Here is a 17,802-nt window from a genome sequence, read left to right as displayed (position 1 = left end):
AATTAACGTGTGGTAGTTTGTAAGAATAGTAGACACTACAGGTATTATTAGTTAGAGTTCAGTTGAAGCCATACTACACGAACAACCACAAGCAAGGCCTGTGCACACTGAGTGCCCAGAATGGTGAGATTACATGAAATCATGCGTTTTAATGTGGAGTCATGTTGGTCGGATATGCAGTTAAATATTTCACTGTACAGGTGACAGTACTACTACTACTAATACTACTACTAGATCTGTTAAGGTATCTGACTCATTTTTACAGTTGGCTAACTGAGTCACTCCAACTCAGTAATTTAGTTTCTTCCTAACACATACTGAAAAAAAGTCAAGTAACATATTTAAAAATGCTTTCTTTTATTAAAGGCACTAAGCTATATATGCCATTCAAAATTGTCCCCATACAGTATGAGTGGGTTTTGGTGTGGGCATGATCATGGCCAGCCATGGACTGGTTCCACAACCAGGGCTGGTTTCTGCCCCCATGATTCTTAACTGGATACATGAGTATAGAACATGATTATATTCTAGGTAAGTGAAATTTATGAAAATGTAAGGCTTTTGTGCTAATGTTTTTACTTGATTAAAATGCAGTGATATAATAAAATGCAATTTTAGGAGCTCTGGTGAAGGCAGATTTTTAGTGATGTCTTTTCAAATCATTTATGCAGCTTCTGACAGTGTGTATCTAGAAGGCTATGCTGCCCTTCAAATAAAACATTAACCTACTGTTCTGCCTTCTGGCCTGACACATAAATTAACACAGGGACTGTCCAGGGAGTAACACACATGTTAACCCTGCTGTCGCATTTATATCTCTTGTTGCTTAACCTCCTAAATTTTGAAGGAATCAACCACCATCCAGCGAGTGATTATTTGCTGTTTTGTGGAAAAAGTACATTTATAAGTTTGTTAACTCACATGTACTGGTATAAACTGTTATTCAGTTACAAACGTTTCTTTAAATCATTTTTCAGCTTCTCATATAATTAGATTTTATTTAATACTAACAGGAAATGATCATATTAGCAGTCTTTGCTTATATGAACTATTTACGTTCTACCGTCTCCTGGCCGTTTTATTAAAAACTGGGGCTATTAGGTACTACAGGGTGCAAATATGACATGCACTAAATTCCAATATTTTACCATTTTGTGTTGAGCATTATTTTCATTCCAGCTTGAATTGTACCCTGACTGTTACAGATTACAATTGACATTTGTCCTAAGTGAACAATGTAGCCATAACAAAATATCTCACCTGAGAAACCACGGTTCATTTTCACAAATTAGTGTGTCCTAAATTAAAAGCACTGTTTATCCACTAACTTCTGTGCCACAATTTAATTAATTAGAAAAATGCAATTAGTATCAAATTATCGATTCTCCAGCAGAGTAAAACACATTCAGGCTATTGATTCTATTATTTGGTGCTTGTTAAAATAATTAGTGTTCCATTTCTGAGAGGTTTTGTCATTCTTGATAAAACATTCCGTTGCCACTGATGTGGACTGATATCTTAATAAAGACAGATATCCACCATGAAGTTTTGATTATTTTTTGCTTCCTGACAATCCTGCTCTCACTTAACAATGTATGACATAGCGGCCAAGACCTTGGACTCTTAATGTCAAACTTCAGTCCACAGGATTAACTTGGGGCCATGACCATCTCACATCACCTTTGACTGTTTACATTTTGGCATCTCTTCAATAATAATAATAATAATAACAAAAAACATGCATTCATAATTTTCAAACACGACTTTAGTAGTACAGCTCTTACCCAATTTCACACTTAACACTGTGTCACTAATTCATCCTTGTTATTCTGTCTGGCCCATTATACATCGATTTAAACAGAGTCACCTACCATTCAGCATTATTAACACTATAAAATATTCCCCTTTCTTAAGTGATTGAATCCCTCATCACAAATCTTAGGAAAGAAAGAAATAGGATAAATCAGTCTGACTTGCACCAATCTTCTTTAACCATATCAACTGGACAGAATACATGACTCAAGGTGCTCCCCTTTCATTACAGGAGAATGGGTCTCTGCCAGGATGGGATCAGGGCTTTACTGTTATGAAAAACCCTGAGGAGAAAGAAATGCATCATTAGATGACTCCAAACGGTGGATTAGTGCCATGTTCCACGCTTTCCAATCACTGGGGCAGATTTAATGATTTCAGGGCCTAAGTAAAAGATAGAAAAGGGACACTCATCTATACCAATTCCCACTTTTATCTATACTTATCTATACATATTAATAAAAGGCAAAGCCCTCACTGACTCACTGACTGACTGACTGACTGACTGACTGACTGACTCATCACTAATTCTCGAACTTCCCGTGTAGGTGGAAGGCTGAAATTTGGCAGGCTCATTCCTTACAGCTTACTTACAAAAGTTAGGCAGGTTTCATTTCGAAATTCTACGCATAATGGTCATAACTGGAACCTGTTTTTTGTCCGTATACTCTAATGGAGGAGGCGGAGTCATGTATCACATCATCACGCCTCCTATGTAATCACGTGAACTAAAAACAAGGAAGAGATGTACAGCACGAGTCAAATGCGGGAACGAAGGTAAATGACGTTAATTTTTGAGTGTCTTTTAATACTGTGTAAGCATACATATTAACACGTGCAATTAAACGTGTGCATTTACGGGGTGATTTCTCAGGCTTAAAAGCTCGCCTTTTATCAAACGCGGGAACAAAGGTAAATGACGTTGTTCACTGTCTTTTAATAGATAGATAGATAGATAGATAGATAGATAGATAGATAGATAGATAGATAGATAGATAGATAGATAGATAGATAGATAGATAGATACTTTAATACTGTGTAAGCATACATATTAACACATGTGCAATTAAACGTGTGCATTTACGGGGTGATTTCTCAGGCTTAAAAGCTCGCCTTTTACTAAAAAGGTAAATGCAAACTGTTTTCATTCTGAAGGGCACAAACCACGTTAGATTTCAGACGTTAAACGCGCAAAAATGTCGGTACACCAGATAAATAAGCGCAACATATTATCAGTTGTATTGTATGCTTACAATACATATAGAAATGTGTTAATCGTTAACTAATATTATGGGATCGTGTTTTTCGACTCGCGCCTTGATTTAAACGATTGCATTTCTTGGTGGGTTTGCGTAGCTTATTGTCAATATCTTTACACCTCTTTTTAAGACTTAATTTAAAAAGGATTTCTTTTCTTCTTAATTAAAATTTAAAAGCAATACTTCACCGCTGCGAAGCCCCTCTAGCGCTGACGTCCGAGGTTCGATTACCGTAAGCGAGTGCAGTGAGTGTGTACGCATGATGAGCCAAGAATAAGGGGGAAAGACGTGTCGCGTACTCTTTGCATTATTTGACAGTAAACTATTTTCAATCATTCTATGATCTGCTTCTCACCACTGAAGGCACCGTGGCTGATGTTACCTCACTTGCTGGCCAACCATAAGCGTTACCTGGTAGGTAACCAGCCACTCACTTCACTCCCTTACGGGAATCGAACCTCTGAGGTTTTCTTTTCTTCTTAATTAAAATTTAAAAGCAATACTTCACCGCTGCTAAGCCCCTCTAGCGCTGACGTCTGAGGTTCGATTACCGTAAGCAAGTGCAGTGAGTGTGTACGCCTGATGAGCCAAGAATAAGGGGGAAAGACGTGTCGCATACTCTTTGCATTATTTGACAGTAAACTATTTTCAACCATTCTATGATCTGCTTCTCACAACTGAAGGCACCGTGGCTGATGTTACCTCACTTGCTGGCCAACCATAAGCGTTACCTGGTAGGTAACCAGCCACTCACTTCACTCCCTTACGGGAATCGAACCTCGGACGTCAGCGCTACAGGCAAAGCCCCTAAAATTGTGCCACGGCGTGTGGTTCGTTTATTTGACAACATGTAGATCGGGGTAATTACATTCCGCGCCATGGCGTGTGGTTCGTTTATTTGACAACATGTAGATTGGGGTAATTACATTCACGGCATTCGTAGTCTGATTCACAATCTGATTGTATGGGTGGTTACCTACCAGGTAACGCTTATAGTTGGCCAGCAAGTCAGGTCGAAGTGATCACTCGAGTGAAGGCAGCTTCACAAAAAAACACATCCTTAACAAACTGTTATTAGTATAGTTTCCCTCAATTTAAAAAGGTTTTCTTTTCTTCTTAATAAAAATTTAAAAGCGGTACTTCGCCGGTGCGAAGCGTGTGGATTTGACCAACTGACACATACAGACATATTCAGAGTGCAGGTACTTCGGAAAGAAAGCACCGTGTAAACCTAAAGTTTAAATTAAGTTCATAGACCTACAAAAGGTTGCCATTCATTTGAGGCAAGATTGCTTTTCTTCTGTACAACTATACGTTGCATTCTCAAGAGTGTGCTTCCACGGCTTCGGATATAGATATATATATATATGTATGTATGTCTATATATAAATATGTAAGCTTATAAGTACTGCCTTACTTCTCTTTAAGAAAGGAAGATGTAATGATACTTGATTTAAACGATTCCATGTCTTCCTGGGTTTGCTTAGCTTATTGTCAATATCTTTACACCTTTTTTTAAGACTTATTGACTGAAACGGGCTTTCACGAAAAAAGTTAGGGCTTTGCTACAGGATACACCCTCCACAAGTTAAGCAAGTAAAAATAAAATATATATTTCTGTTTTATTTAAACCTTTTAAGTTCGTATGCATAGCCCCATTTGGCTGTTTTATTTTTTTTTTCTTTCTTCAGTAATATTTAATCTCCTTAAAGAAAAAGAACATATCCATTTTACTTTTTTTGTATCTCTTTAGTAATATTTTAGTGTAAAAGGATAACCAGTATTTAAACCTTTTATGTTACTTTATAAATTTATTTTACACAATGTTGAAAAATTAATAAGAAAGCTACATATTTTGGCAGCTGCTGCTTTAATTTTCAATGAAATGAAAAAAGCTCTCCAAGAGAAAACCTCAATGAAGAAGAAACAGTTTGCACTATCTAAAAATGAGAAACCCTCATTTATAAAAGTTTGCTGCAGATGACTTAACTGAAAATAAATGACTAGTTCCTATGTGTATAATACATATTTATCTATTTTACTTATTCCTTTATTCCAGCAACTTGCAACATCTGAGGTACAATTTGTTACATTACTTTTGTTTTTTGCAGCACAGGCAGGTGAAGTGACTTCCTCAGGGTCACACAGTGGTGTCAGTACCAGGATTTGAACTGACAAGCTCCGGGTTTACTGAAATATCACTGAAGAAAGAAAAAAAAACGAAAACGGGCAAATAGGGCTATGCATACAGATGTCCATCCATCCATTATCCAACCCGCTATATCCTAAATACAGGAGCCAATAAGTAGATATGTATATATACAGTATATATATATATATATATATATATGTGAATGTATGTATGTATATATGTATGTCTATATTTATATCTATATATATATATATGTAGATATGTAAATTTGTATATGTATATATATATATATGTATATGTGGATGTGTATATGTATATATATGTATATGTAGATATGTGTATATGTAGATATGTATATATATGTATATATGTTTATGTATATATATGGTTACATAACCTCTTTAACACACTACTTCTCCGCTGCGAAGTGTGGGTATTTTGCTATATGTAGATATCTGTATATGTAGATATGTATATATATGTATATATGTATATGTATATATATATGTTTACATAACCTCTTTAACACACTACTTCTCCGCTGCGAAGCGCAGGTATTTTGCTATATATATATATATATATATATATATATATGACAGCAACATTCATAACAATGACAACACAATTACATATATATATATGTAGATATGTATATATATATATATATATGTGTCAATCTATCTATGTATGTATGTCTATATATACATATATATATATATACATATATATATATATACAGTATGTAGATATGTATATATATGTGTATATATATGTAGATGTGTATATATGTAGATATGTAAATATTTATGTATATATATGTGTCTGTGTATATGTATATATATATATATATGTGTGTGTGTGTATGTATGTATGTATGTGTGTATGTATGTATGTGTATATGTATATGTGTGTGTTTATGTATGTGTGTATATATATGTTGATATGTCTATATATATATGTATATATATGTGAATGTGTATATGTATATATATATGTATATGTATATATATGTTTATGTGTGTGTGTGTGTATATTATATATATAAAAGACAGCAACACTCATAACAATGACAACACAATTACATTGACAATCATGTTACGTTATTTTTAAAATGTTTCCTTTTTTTTCATAACCTCTTTAACACACTACTTCTCTGCTGCGAAGCGCGGGTATTTTGCTAGTCTATTATATAACAAAATCTTGGGTCGAGACGTGATCGTCTTGGAGAGTCTTTGAAGTCCCATGAGACTTCTTGCATTTTACGCACTACTTACAAAAATTTCTCAGAGACACTTTAACGTCCCACTAGACAAGGAAGTGAGACAAAAGGACAGCTGCTGTACAGGCTTTTAAATGATCGACGCGCAGAGCGCCATGCAGATTATGCAGCTTGGTAGCAGATAGCAGCAAGTCAGCAGCTGATCCATCTTTAGCGTTCAGCCTCCCACCCTCCCTTCACAACACAAGCGGCAGAAACGCGAAGTGGCTAGCGTGAAATGGTCTCTATACCTTTTCACTGGCCCCTGGACTGCTTAGTAGAAGAGCTGTATGCAAAGGCCCAGGCTGTATCTTACTTGTTTGCTAATCTGTGAGAAAATTATTAATGACTATGGGCTTTTCTTGATTTGAGAAGTGGACCCTTAGCCTTTCATTTTCCTTTCCTCTGATGAGTTTTTAGGTGGCTATGAAGGCCTCTGTATGTTCAATGTTTTCTTGCGTGCTACTGTAGAATTTTTGGGAACAACGTGAAAATCTTAGGAAGTGCATTTACTCAAAAACAAATCTGTTTAACCTGTATGAAGGACATATGAGGAACAGCTTATTGACAGACGCAGGGCCGTCTTAACATATGGGCACAATAAGCACTGGCAGGGGCCCCAGGGGCATAGGGTCCATGATGTTTGTGATGCCTAGGTATGTTTCTATTTTGCTATCAGAACAAGGGCCCTAGTGCACTAGTTTGCCTGGGGGCCTATGATACTGTTAAGATGGCCCTGAGATTGAAGACCCTGGGACAGTCACAGTTCACCATGAAAAATTTTCTTCAATGTATTTATTGCCATATATTCATGTTCAAATGCTTGTTTCAATTTTTGAAACATCTTAGACTCTTAGGTATCATTTATGTTTTTTAAATAGTTAAGATTGGCTCAGTAGGTGGAGTTTATGTGTCTTAAGATGGATTTCTAGCTGCTATAAAACATTACAAGAAGAAGAAGAAACTTGATTTGAACCACAAAGCATGTGTGCAGAAGCAGATGAAAAGAACTTGAAAAGAACAGAACAGAACAACCATGTGTGGTTTATAAATATTACATAGTTGCATGTATTTTAAAACAGCAAATTCATTCCATTCAACCTAACAAGAAAAAGTGAAACTATTAGTTATGAAGACAGTCATAATATATATAAACCCGGGTTTATCTATGTACAGTATACTAGTTCTCTGGATAAGAACACTGCTGGCAGCTATTGACATGAGCCTCTATCACATGCATACTACCAACCGGTACTAAAAATGCACCTCTTAGGGGCAGAACAGTCCTTAAGTATCATTGCGAAAAGAATGGAAAGACCTTCCAGATAAAAAACACTCACTTATTTTGGACACATTTCTAAAGGAGTGTCTTGGGCGAATGACAATGCTTTTCCTTTCCTTGGCTTTTAGTATTTTATTTGCTCTTCTTGCATTCATTTACAGCTATGCCAGCAGATAGATAGATAGATAGATAGATAGATAGATAGATAGATAGATAGATAGATAGATAGATAGATAGATAGATAGATAGATAGATAGATAGATAGATAGATAGATAGATAGATAGATAGATAGATAAAACTTAGTTTTCCTGATGAGGTAAATTTGTATTTGAATAGAAGCTCTTTAAATAAATAAATACATATGTATTTATCTATCTGTTTGCTTATCACTATAAATCAAGAAAATTAAAAAGAAAGAAAACCTCTGACTTAGCTGTCACTTGGCATCCTGACTGCTGATATAAATGCGCCCCAATACTTGACATAGTTTTGCTCAATGATTCGTTGGCTGAATCTGCTGTGTGTCAATATATATGTATATATAATATATACAATATACAATAATTGGTCAAATTATATTTCTTAAATATGAGGCTACTTGTACAATATTTATCAACTTTTGGCAGCACAGAACTACAACAAAACTAAATTTAATTACACCATCAATTCTGCATCTCAGTGATCTGTTTTCATATGTATTTTTCATATTTATTGTTCTCCAAATCTCTGAACATAGAAATTCGTTATTTTTTATTTTAAACTAACAAACACACAAACAACACAAAATACAGGAAATAACAGAGAGCCTAGTAATGAATACTGAAGTGATTACACAATCTTTATTTTACTTACAGTAACACTTCACAAAGAGCTCCAGTGCAGTGTGAAACTGTTCTTTGTTTTTAAAACACGTAATTAACCAATTTTGCAACTATTTACACAGTGGGATCCTGTTTAGTCATCTGTGAATGGAATAATTCTTACAGTATGTGATGTAAATACACTTTGGAAACTATGCCTTTTTGTGTGTGACCTACTTTACTGTTTAGCAAGGAAATTCAGCTAGTGTAGACTGAAAATAGTAAAACTGTCTTAAATGAAGACTTGAAAGTGTGTGAATATATAAAAACAATGTTCCCATATATATTTTTCTATGATTTTGTTTTCAAGAATTTCTTCTTTCAGTAACACTTTAGTTTAGGTACTTCAAAACTGCATCAATTACTCATCTGTTATGTAACTAATTTCCAACAAAAGATTATTAACACTTGCAAAGCATCAGTAAAGTTGTTATTCAACTCTGCATTTTGGCCCATTAAAGTAACTTTACTTTGGAATGGTTGGAGGTGGTTTAAGTGACACATGTTTCTCTTGATGTTGCATATTTAAGTATAAGATCTGTTGATCCTGCATATTCAAAAGTAATTAATTTTGTCAACATATCAAAAGCTCTTAGTATGCCACACTGAACAGAGATGAATACTCGGGATTAATAAAGTATCTATCTATCTATCTATCTATCTACTCACTTTATTGATGCATAGTAAATGTTGTGATGGGTGGCCACGGCCACTACCTGGTTGGGATGCCAACGAAGTGGACGGACCAGGAGAGAGGGCATTGGTGAGGCAATACCTCTCCTGGGACACTAGAGGGCACCCCTCCTGGGCATCTGTGGCACCACGGATTCCCGCAGCACATAATGTGAGCTGGAGTTTGGTACTTGGTTCAAGAACATAACGCACTGCAGAGGTGGGTAAAGATGGTGCAGAATATTACTGGCACCCAGATGCCTTCTGTTGTAGACAAATACAACACACGCTACCATAGAAAGCTAAACAGGATAACTGAAGACCTCAGCCATTCTGTGCCTTTTCCTACACATACCTTCTGGCAAGTGGTACTAGACCATTTGCACTCACACCAGTAGATTCAGGGATTATTTCTACCAGACGTTGTAAGGCTGCTGAACAGTCAATCATAAGAAAAAAAATAGTAACATAACAAACAGTGTGTCTGTGTGTTTATAAACAAATACATGCAAATATACAGTATATTATACAGTTATCCCCCACCTGTCGCGGAAGTTACATTCCAGACCAATCAGCGATAGGTGAAAATCCGGGATATAGAAAGACCATATAAATAAACATTTTTTTAATAGTTTAAGCCTTCAAATACCCCTCCCACAAGCTTTAAACACATGTAAACTTATTAAAACACACTTTGTAAACACATATATGTGGATGTCAGGCTAAGGATATGAGTAACATCTATCTATTATAAAAAAAATCTTGGCAGGGAGACAAGGCGTGATCTTCTCGGAAGACAATTTGACGTCCCGCGAGAGACATTTTAAAGTCACGCAAGACAAGGCAGTGAGACAGAAGGGCAGCTGCTGTACAGGCTTTTAAATGATCGACAAACAGAGCAACAAGCAGAACACGCATCTTGGCAGAAGCAGCACAAAGCCATTAGCTGATCTGTCTGCTTCTCCTTAGCGTGCGTTCCCCCCTTCACAATGCAAGTGGGAGAGACGCGAAGTGGCAGGAGCGTAGCGCGCCTCCGGAGGCGTTGAGCGAAGCAATCGAGACCAGATCATCTCGGAGAGACACTTTGAAGACACGCGAGACTAGACATTACAACCTTAGGAAGCAAAACCTGTGAGATGGTGATTTTTGCACGTCACACCCTACTTACAAACAATTTAAAACAAGTTTACGGACATCTAACCTAGCAGTTGTTGGAATGCTTTTGGCAGACACACTTCAGGTGCTCCCAGCTCTTAAAACAATGAGAAGCAGAACATGCAGTTCACCAGCAGCAGCTGCAGCAAGATAGCAGATGATCTGAGCGCTTCTGCTTAGCATGCATTCAGTCATCATCCATCCGTCCCCACCTCCCTCCTACCTCCCGCCTTCAGAACGCTAGCAGCAGAGACACGAAGTGACAAAAGGACAGCTGCTGTACAGGCTTTTAAATGACTGACGCAAAGCGTGACAAGCAGAACACACAGCTGGCCAGCAGCTGAAACGATTGTATCTCTTTAGCGTGTATTCAGACCCTCCCTTCACAATGTGAGTAGCATTATAAGTCCCGCGAGAAAGAGATTTAACCACACCCGGGGCAGGAAATAAAGGACAAATATTGTTTTTACAAAAGTTTTAAAGTAAAAATGAAAATAATGAAAATGTAACAATTCCCATGAAAATAACAATCTCTTTAAATTGTTCATCTGGTAAACAAAACCCGGGGGTGGGTGAAATCACCGGGCGGCTTTTGGTCAATGATAAACCAGCGTCTGTTGAGGTGAAAAAATGGGAGGTACTGCGGTTGCTATCAATGCTTCCTGGTAACTCAGCTTTTGAGAAGAATCTGTTTTATGGGGTGAAAAAATAATCACCTTTGACAGATACGCTTAATCAGTAGTATGTGCGATTTGTGAGTTTGAGTGTGTGTGTTGTGTGCGTGTACCTGCTAGTGTGTGGTTTTGTCAGTTTTACTATAAAAAACAGTTAAACATCAGTTATTTGTGAAGCGGGAATATTCTGGTCATTTTGATCCCTGATCAACATTTAAAAGAAACAGCAACTCCAGTGTTTTCCTCCATAACATCCTTTCAGCAAATGGGACTAAGTTCCTTCCTGAAGCTGATCGCCCTTTAATGAAATGCTGTCAGTACGGAATAACAGAAATCACCGGGCGGCTTTTGGTCAATGATAAACCAGCGTCTCTTGATGATCGCCCCTGACACATACACTTAATCAGTAGTGTGTGCGACCCGCGATTTGTGAGTTTGAGTGTGTGTGTGTGTGTGTGCGCGTGCGTGCGTGTATGTGCGTGTGTACGTGTGCATGTGTGTCGTTTTGTCAGTTTTACTATAAAAACAGTTAAACACCCGTTACTTGTGAAGCAGGGATATTCTGATCATTCTGATCCCTGTTCACTGATAAACATTCAGAAGAAACAGTGCTATTCCAGTGTTTTCCTCCATAACATCCTTTCAGCAAATGGGAGTAAGTTCCTTGCTGAAGCAGATCCCCCTTTAATGAAATGCTTGCAATACGGAATAACAGATATCATCGGGTGGCTTTCGGTCAATGATAAACCAGTGTCTCATGAGGTGAAAAAATGGGACGTACTGCGGTTACGATCAATGCTTTCCGGTAACTCGGCTTTTGAGAAGAATCTGTCATGGGAGGGACAAGAGGGAGCGAGTGAGGCGGGTGCATTGAGCCGGGGCGGGATGGAGCGGGGCAAGAAGGCGGGTATCTGTGCGAGTGTTTTAAACAATGAAAGGAAAAAAAGTGCTTTGAAATCGAGGACCCCCAACTAAGACGGCGTACTAAACAAAACGCGACAGACAGGTATATGCTACTTGTATAAAATATGCACAATAATGACAACAGTGTTGAAGCAATGATGAAGCGAAAGGGAGATGCTAAACTTGGGTGGCCGCATTGTGCCTGCCCATAAATCCCAACCGATGTATATATCTGAACCGATATATATATTTGAACGGATGTATTAAAACCAATGTATATATTCAAACCAATGTATCCGAACCGATGTATATATCTGAACCAATGTATATATTTATGAACCAATCTTTTTTTCCTGAACGGCCCCTCATAATATATATATATATATATATACCGTATATACATAAACTGCTCAAAACAATTAAAGGAACATTTTGAAAACATGTCAGATCTCAATGGGAAAAATATCATGCTGGATATTTATACTGATATGGACTGGGTAATGTGTTAGGAGCGAAAGGATGCCACATCGTTTGATGGAAATGAAAATTATCAACCTACAGACGGCTGAATTCACATACACCCCAAAAATCAAAGTGAAGAAATGATGCGACAGGCTAGTCCATTTTGGTGAAATTTCATTGCAGCAACTCCAAATCATACTCAGTAGTTTGTATGGCCCTCACATGCTTGTATGCATGCCTGACAATGTTGGGGCATGCTCCTAATGAGACGACGGATGGTATCCTGGAGGAGCCATTTTATGTAAATGTTTAGGAGAGCTACCTGTTGAGTATTTTGTGGACTGTATGACTTGAAATTTGCCATGGTGAGGAAAGAACTCACTTGGTTGAACTCCAAGTCATAACATAAAATAAATTATTTCTATGATGGAGAGAAACAATATTATTCCTTTTCTTTTATGATTGGCAGTTGTTTCACAGGAAACTCACTCTAATGTGAGTTCTCTATAGTGCAAGGATAGGTTAGATTATGTGTGATTTAAACAACAATGAAAGGCAAAACTAAATTAATTTTAATTAATCCCAACCAAACACATACACTACTGGCCAGTGAGGCACTTCATAGGAAAAGGCAGGCTCTGCATTTAGAAATTAACCTCTTAACAACTAAAGAAACCGAACAACTCATTTTTAAATCAAGACATCATTACTATGAACATGGAGAGAAAGCTAATAAGATCTTAGCTCAACAAATCCACAAGCAAGAAGTTTGCAATGCAATCTCAGCAATCACCAACACAGAGAAAAAATCATTGACCATAAAAATATAATGCACACATTTAGAGACTAATATAACTCCTTATATTCTACAAAGTTTAAAGAAGACAAGACACAATCTAGTGCATTTCTGGATGCATTACAGATACCACACACAGATACTCTCAATGCAAAGGAATTGGATAAACCTCTGGCACTATCAGAATTACTAGATGCTATAAACTCACTTCAGAATGGGAAAGCAGCAGGCCCTGATGGCTACCCTGCCGATTTTCATAAAAAATTCTCAACTCAGCTAACTCCCCTTTTATTAGCAACATTTACAGAAACTAGAGACAATAAAATTCTACCTCAAACTTTTCATCGAGCTTTAATTACCATCTTTCCTAAGCAAAATAAGGGCTTATTATAATATGCATCATACATACCAGTTTCACTTCTGAATAATGACGTTAAGATACTACCAAAAGTCTTAGCTAGAAGGATGGAGAAAGTGCTCCCTTCGGTAATATCACAAGACTAAACTGGGTTTATTAAAGGCAGACACTTCGCTTCCAGTCTTCGACGCCTGTTTAATATAATATATTCACCCAGAAACTCAAACACCCCGGAGATATTATTATCATTGGATGCAGAATAAGCATTTGATATGGTTGAATGGAACTACCTTTTCACTACATTGGAGAAATTTGGGTATTGCTCGAACATTTGTACATGGATCAAACTATTGTATACCAGACCAGAAGCTTCAGTTTGTATTAACAACATTAATTCAGACTACTTTAAACTAGAACGTGTTACCACACAAGGATGCCCCCTGTCACCACTGCTTTTTGAAATCACCATTGAGCCACTGGCAGTTCACTGCGCAAATGCTTATCAGATAAAGGGGATTATCAGAAAAGGACCTGAACAGAAATTTTCTCTATTTCTCAAAGTACTGTGCCTGTCCTAACAGCACTTACAGAATTTCAAAAGATTTCTGGTCTCAGAATTAATTTGAATAAAAGTGTTCTCTTCCCAGTGAATTCTCAAGCACACAATATTAGATTGGACACCTTCCCTTTTATCATCACAGATCAGTTTAAATACCTAGGGATAAACATCACAAGTAAACATAAGGCTCTTTATCAACAAAATTTTGCCACCTGTATGGAACAAATTAAGCAAGACTTGCATAGATGGTCAACCCTTCATCTCACTCTAGCTGGAAGAATGAACATTGTTAAGATAAAAATCCTTCCTAAGCTTACTTTTTTATTTCAAAACATTCCAATATACATCAATAAATCATTTTTTAAGAAATCAGATTCTACCATAACCTCATTTATTTGGAATTCAAAACATCCATGTATCCAAAGGGCAACCCTACAAAGACCTAAGGCAGAAGGTGGCATGGCTCTACTTAACTCTCAGTTTTATTAATGGGCAGCAAATATACAAACTATAAAAACCTGGACATGGACACAAATAGATGAACATACACAGGCTTTGTCCACAATAGAAATAAAATCCTGCAGTACTTATTTATATTCCTTGCTTTGTACCCCAACTAAACTCATTGCCAATATATTAACAACCCAAATGTGCTTCACTAACCCAAAATATGTAACCAATGTAGGAAGTATTTTAAGATAGAGAAGCTCTTATCTGTGGCACCTCTGCACGAGAACCACCTTTTTGACCCTCTCAAACATACGCAGTTTTTAATGTCTGGAAAACATTTGGGATTAAATCACTTAGAGATCTGTACATAGACAACGTCTTTTCATCCTACGAACAATTACACTCCAAATTAACTTTCCAGCAACACGTTTTTTTCCCTACCTTCAAATTAGAAACTGTGTTAAATAGAACCTGCCCAATTTTCCTCACCTCCCACCTACCTCTATGCTGGAAAAAATATTGATCAGTCTTGACGACTCAGACAGCATTTCCGTCATATATAAAACCATTTTACAGTCCCTCCCTTTCAAAGATCCAAGAGTACAGTGGGAAAAGGATCTCTCACTCAACATCTCAGACAAGGACAATGCACAGAATTTATTCAAGCTCCATATGCACAGAGCATACAATTATTCAACTCAAAATTATATATCAAGCAGATCTGTCTCACTTAAAATTGTCCAAAATGTCTCCAAGGCAAGATCCAACCCGCAAACGTTCCTGCCTTACTGGGCCACATGTTTTGGGCCTGCACCAAATTAACATTATTCTGGACCAAAATCTTTAAATGCCTTTCAGACAGCCTTGATGTCAAAATCCCTCCTAGTCCACTAAAAGTTGTGTTTGATGTTCTTCCAGATGGACTTAAAGTGGAGAAGGACAAACAAACTGTAATTGCCTTTACTACACTATTGGCACATAGACTTATCTTGCTCAACTGGAAGAATCCTAATTCTACTCTTTTAAGTCAGTGGATAACTGATGTTATATACTATTTGAAACCGGAAAAAATCAAATTTGCACTTAGAGGATTTGTACAAAACTTTTTCAAAACCCGGCAGGATCTAATCAATAACATTTTAGAATTAGCATTTAAATTGAGGAAGCAGATTCTCTCCCCTCTTTTTTGTTCTTTTTTTTTTACTTTTATCTTTATTCATTTATTAATTTATCTATTTACTTATTTTTACTAGCTTAAAGTTTTACTCTGCTGGCCTAGCTCTCTTTCTCATGGGTGGGGTTTAATTTGTTTTGAACCTATTTTTGTAAAACTTGACTTATTTGTAAGGAATGTTATTTGTTTTAATATAATCACTAAAATATGTTCTTCTTCCTTTGTTTCTGATATGGGTGCTGCCATTTTGTTTCCTTTTTTACTAAGCAGGAAAACCGGGAGTATATAATGCATTAGCATGGTATAAAGGTCAGCGCTGAGTACTTTCTCGTTGTTCAAGTTTGCAGAGTCAATGAGAAAGACTTTCTGTTTGTTTATTTGAAAGAATTTCTGATTTTGAAATATTTTCTATCAATGACTGCATTTATGTGTCTTGTTTTGGCCTAGTTCTGTGAATTATTCTGGTTTCCAATCTTCTCACTGTGTTTTATTGCTACGACTTTTGTTTTATGTCCTGAGCTTTGTTTATTACCGTGTTTCCCCGAAAATAAAACCTACTCCAAAAATAAGCCCTAGTCAAGACCGTCTGCTGAAAAGTAAGGTGCCTAAGGCCAGGTTTATACTTCATGTGATGTGACGCATGTGCCCTAAACATCCATTAAATTCCTTGCCACAATATCTCTGAAAAGGATGTTTAATGATTACATCCATCAATATGGGGATGTGCCCATTCCAGCAGCATCGGTGCAAGACAGAAACAAAATCCCTGGATGGGGCATCAGCTCATCTCAAGGTGAACACAAGCACACACATACACTGGCGTCATTGTAGCTTCACCAAATCCCTAAACCTTCATGTCTCTGGATGGCAAACTGAGCACACTGTGGAAACCCACCAGGAAAAACATGCAAACTCTAGGCAGGGATCACAAGGGACGTGACACCCTGCGAGACAGCAGCGCTACCGCTGTGCCACCGTGCCACCCCCATATGTGTAACTAATAACAGTATTCATTATTTAAACAAAGTTAACAATTTATCTGTAAATGTAACATACATATTTTAATGCATTTCATCATGAAAGTGATATCAAGTATAAATCTAAGAATTCTAAATGTGCAGACAGATGGAATATCATAAATTTAATGTGCTAAAGCTGAAATTTCCACTTTAATCACAAAATAGACCTTTTCATTATGTCCTTATTTTTTTTTCTATGGCTCAAATACGCTGCTGTACATTCTGATGGTATTGTAAGGTACACAAAAAAAAAGATGGCACAGAAGATGGTATGTGAGACTTTTAAAATATATCGTGTTGTTGCTTTGGGGAATATGTAATGCTTGAATATGAAGGCAACATGAATACATTTGTATGTCGGCATTTTGCTTCACCACATCAAACAAATTCATCAAATATTGAAGCAGGCACATCCATCTGCAAAGCAGCTGGAGTAGCAAGAAATTCAGGCTGGAATTCAGGGTTTGAATGTGGAGAGTAATGACGATATTGCAGAAGAAGATGACATGACTGTTATTTGGATAAATGTATATTGTTATATATAACAATACATATAATAATAATAATAATAATTCATTACATTTATATAGCGCACATATATTTGACTCAGGCACCGCCAAGAGTGGCAGCCTTTTCAGCAGCTCCATGTACAACTTTATTTTTCTATCTTTTTTTTATTGATCACTCCTATCACTTTCTTTATTTTATGTGGATTCGTTCCCTGGACACTTTTACTTTTACTACGTGGACATGGATTTTTACACGCCGAGACTCATCTATTCAAGTAGTCAACTTCAAGCGCTGAGAACAAATGCCAGTGTCGGTGTGGTTCCCTATTTACCCGATGAGGTAAGAAGGCGGTATCGTGGCAGCAGAGCCGGCACTAAGCTAAAAATGAAGCAGCTTGCGAGAAAGTGGCATTTTAAGCCTATGGTGCCTTCTGTGATCCTGGGAAA

This window comes from Erpetoichthys calabaricus, chromosome 2 (assembly GCF_900747795.2).
Source record: "Erpetoichthys calabaricus chromosome 2, fErpCal1.3, whole genome shotgun sequence".
Classification (NCBI taxonomy): domain Eukaryota; kingdom Metazoa; phylum Chordata; class Cladistia; order Polypteriformes; family Polypteridae; genus Erpetoichthys; species Erpetoichthys calabaricus.
The sequence above is the reverse complement of the archived record's forward strand: the minus strand, read 5'-3'. Positions refer to the sequence as shown.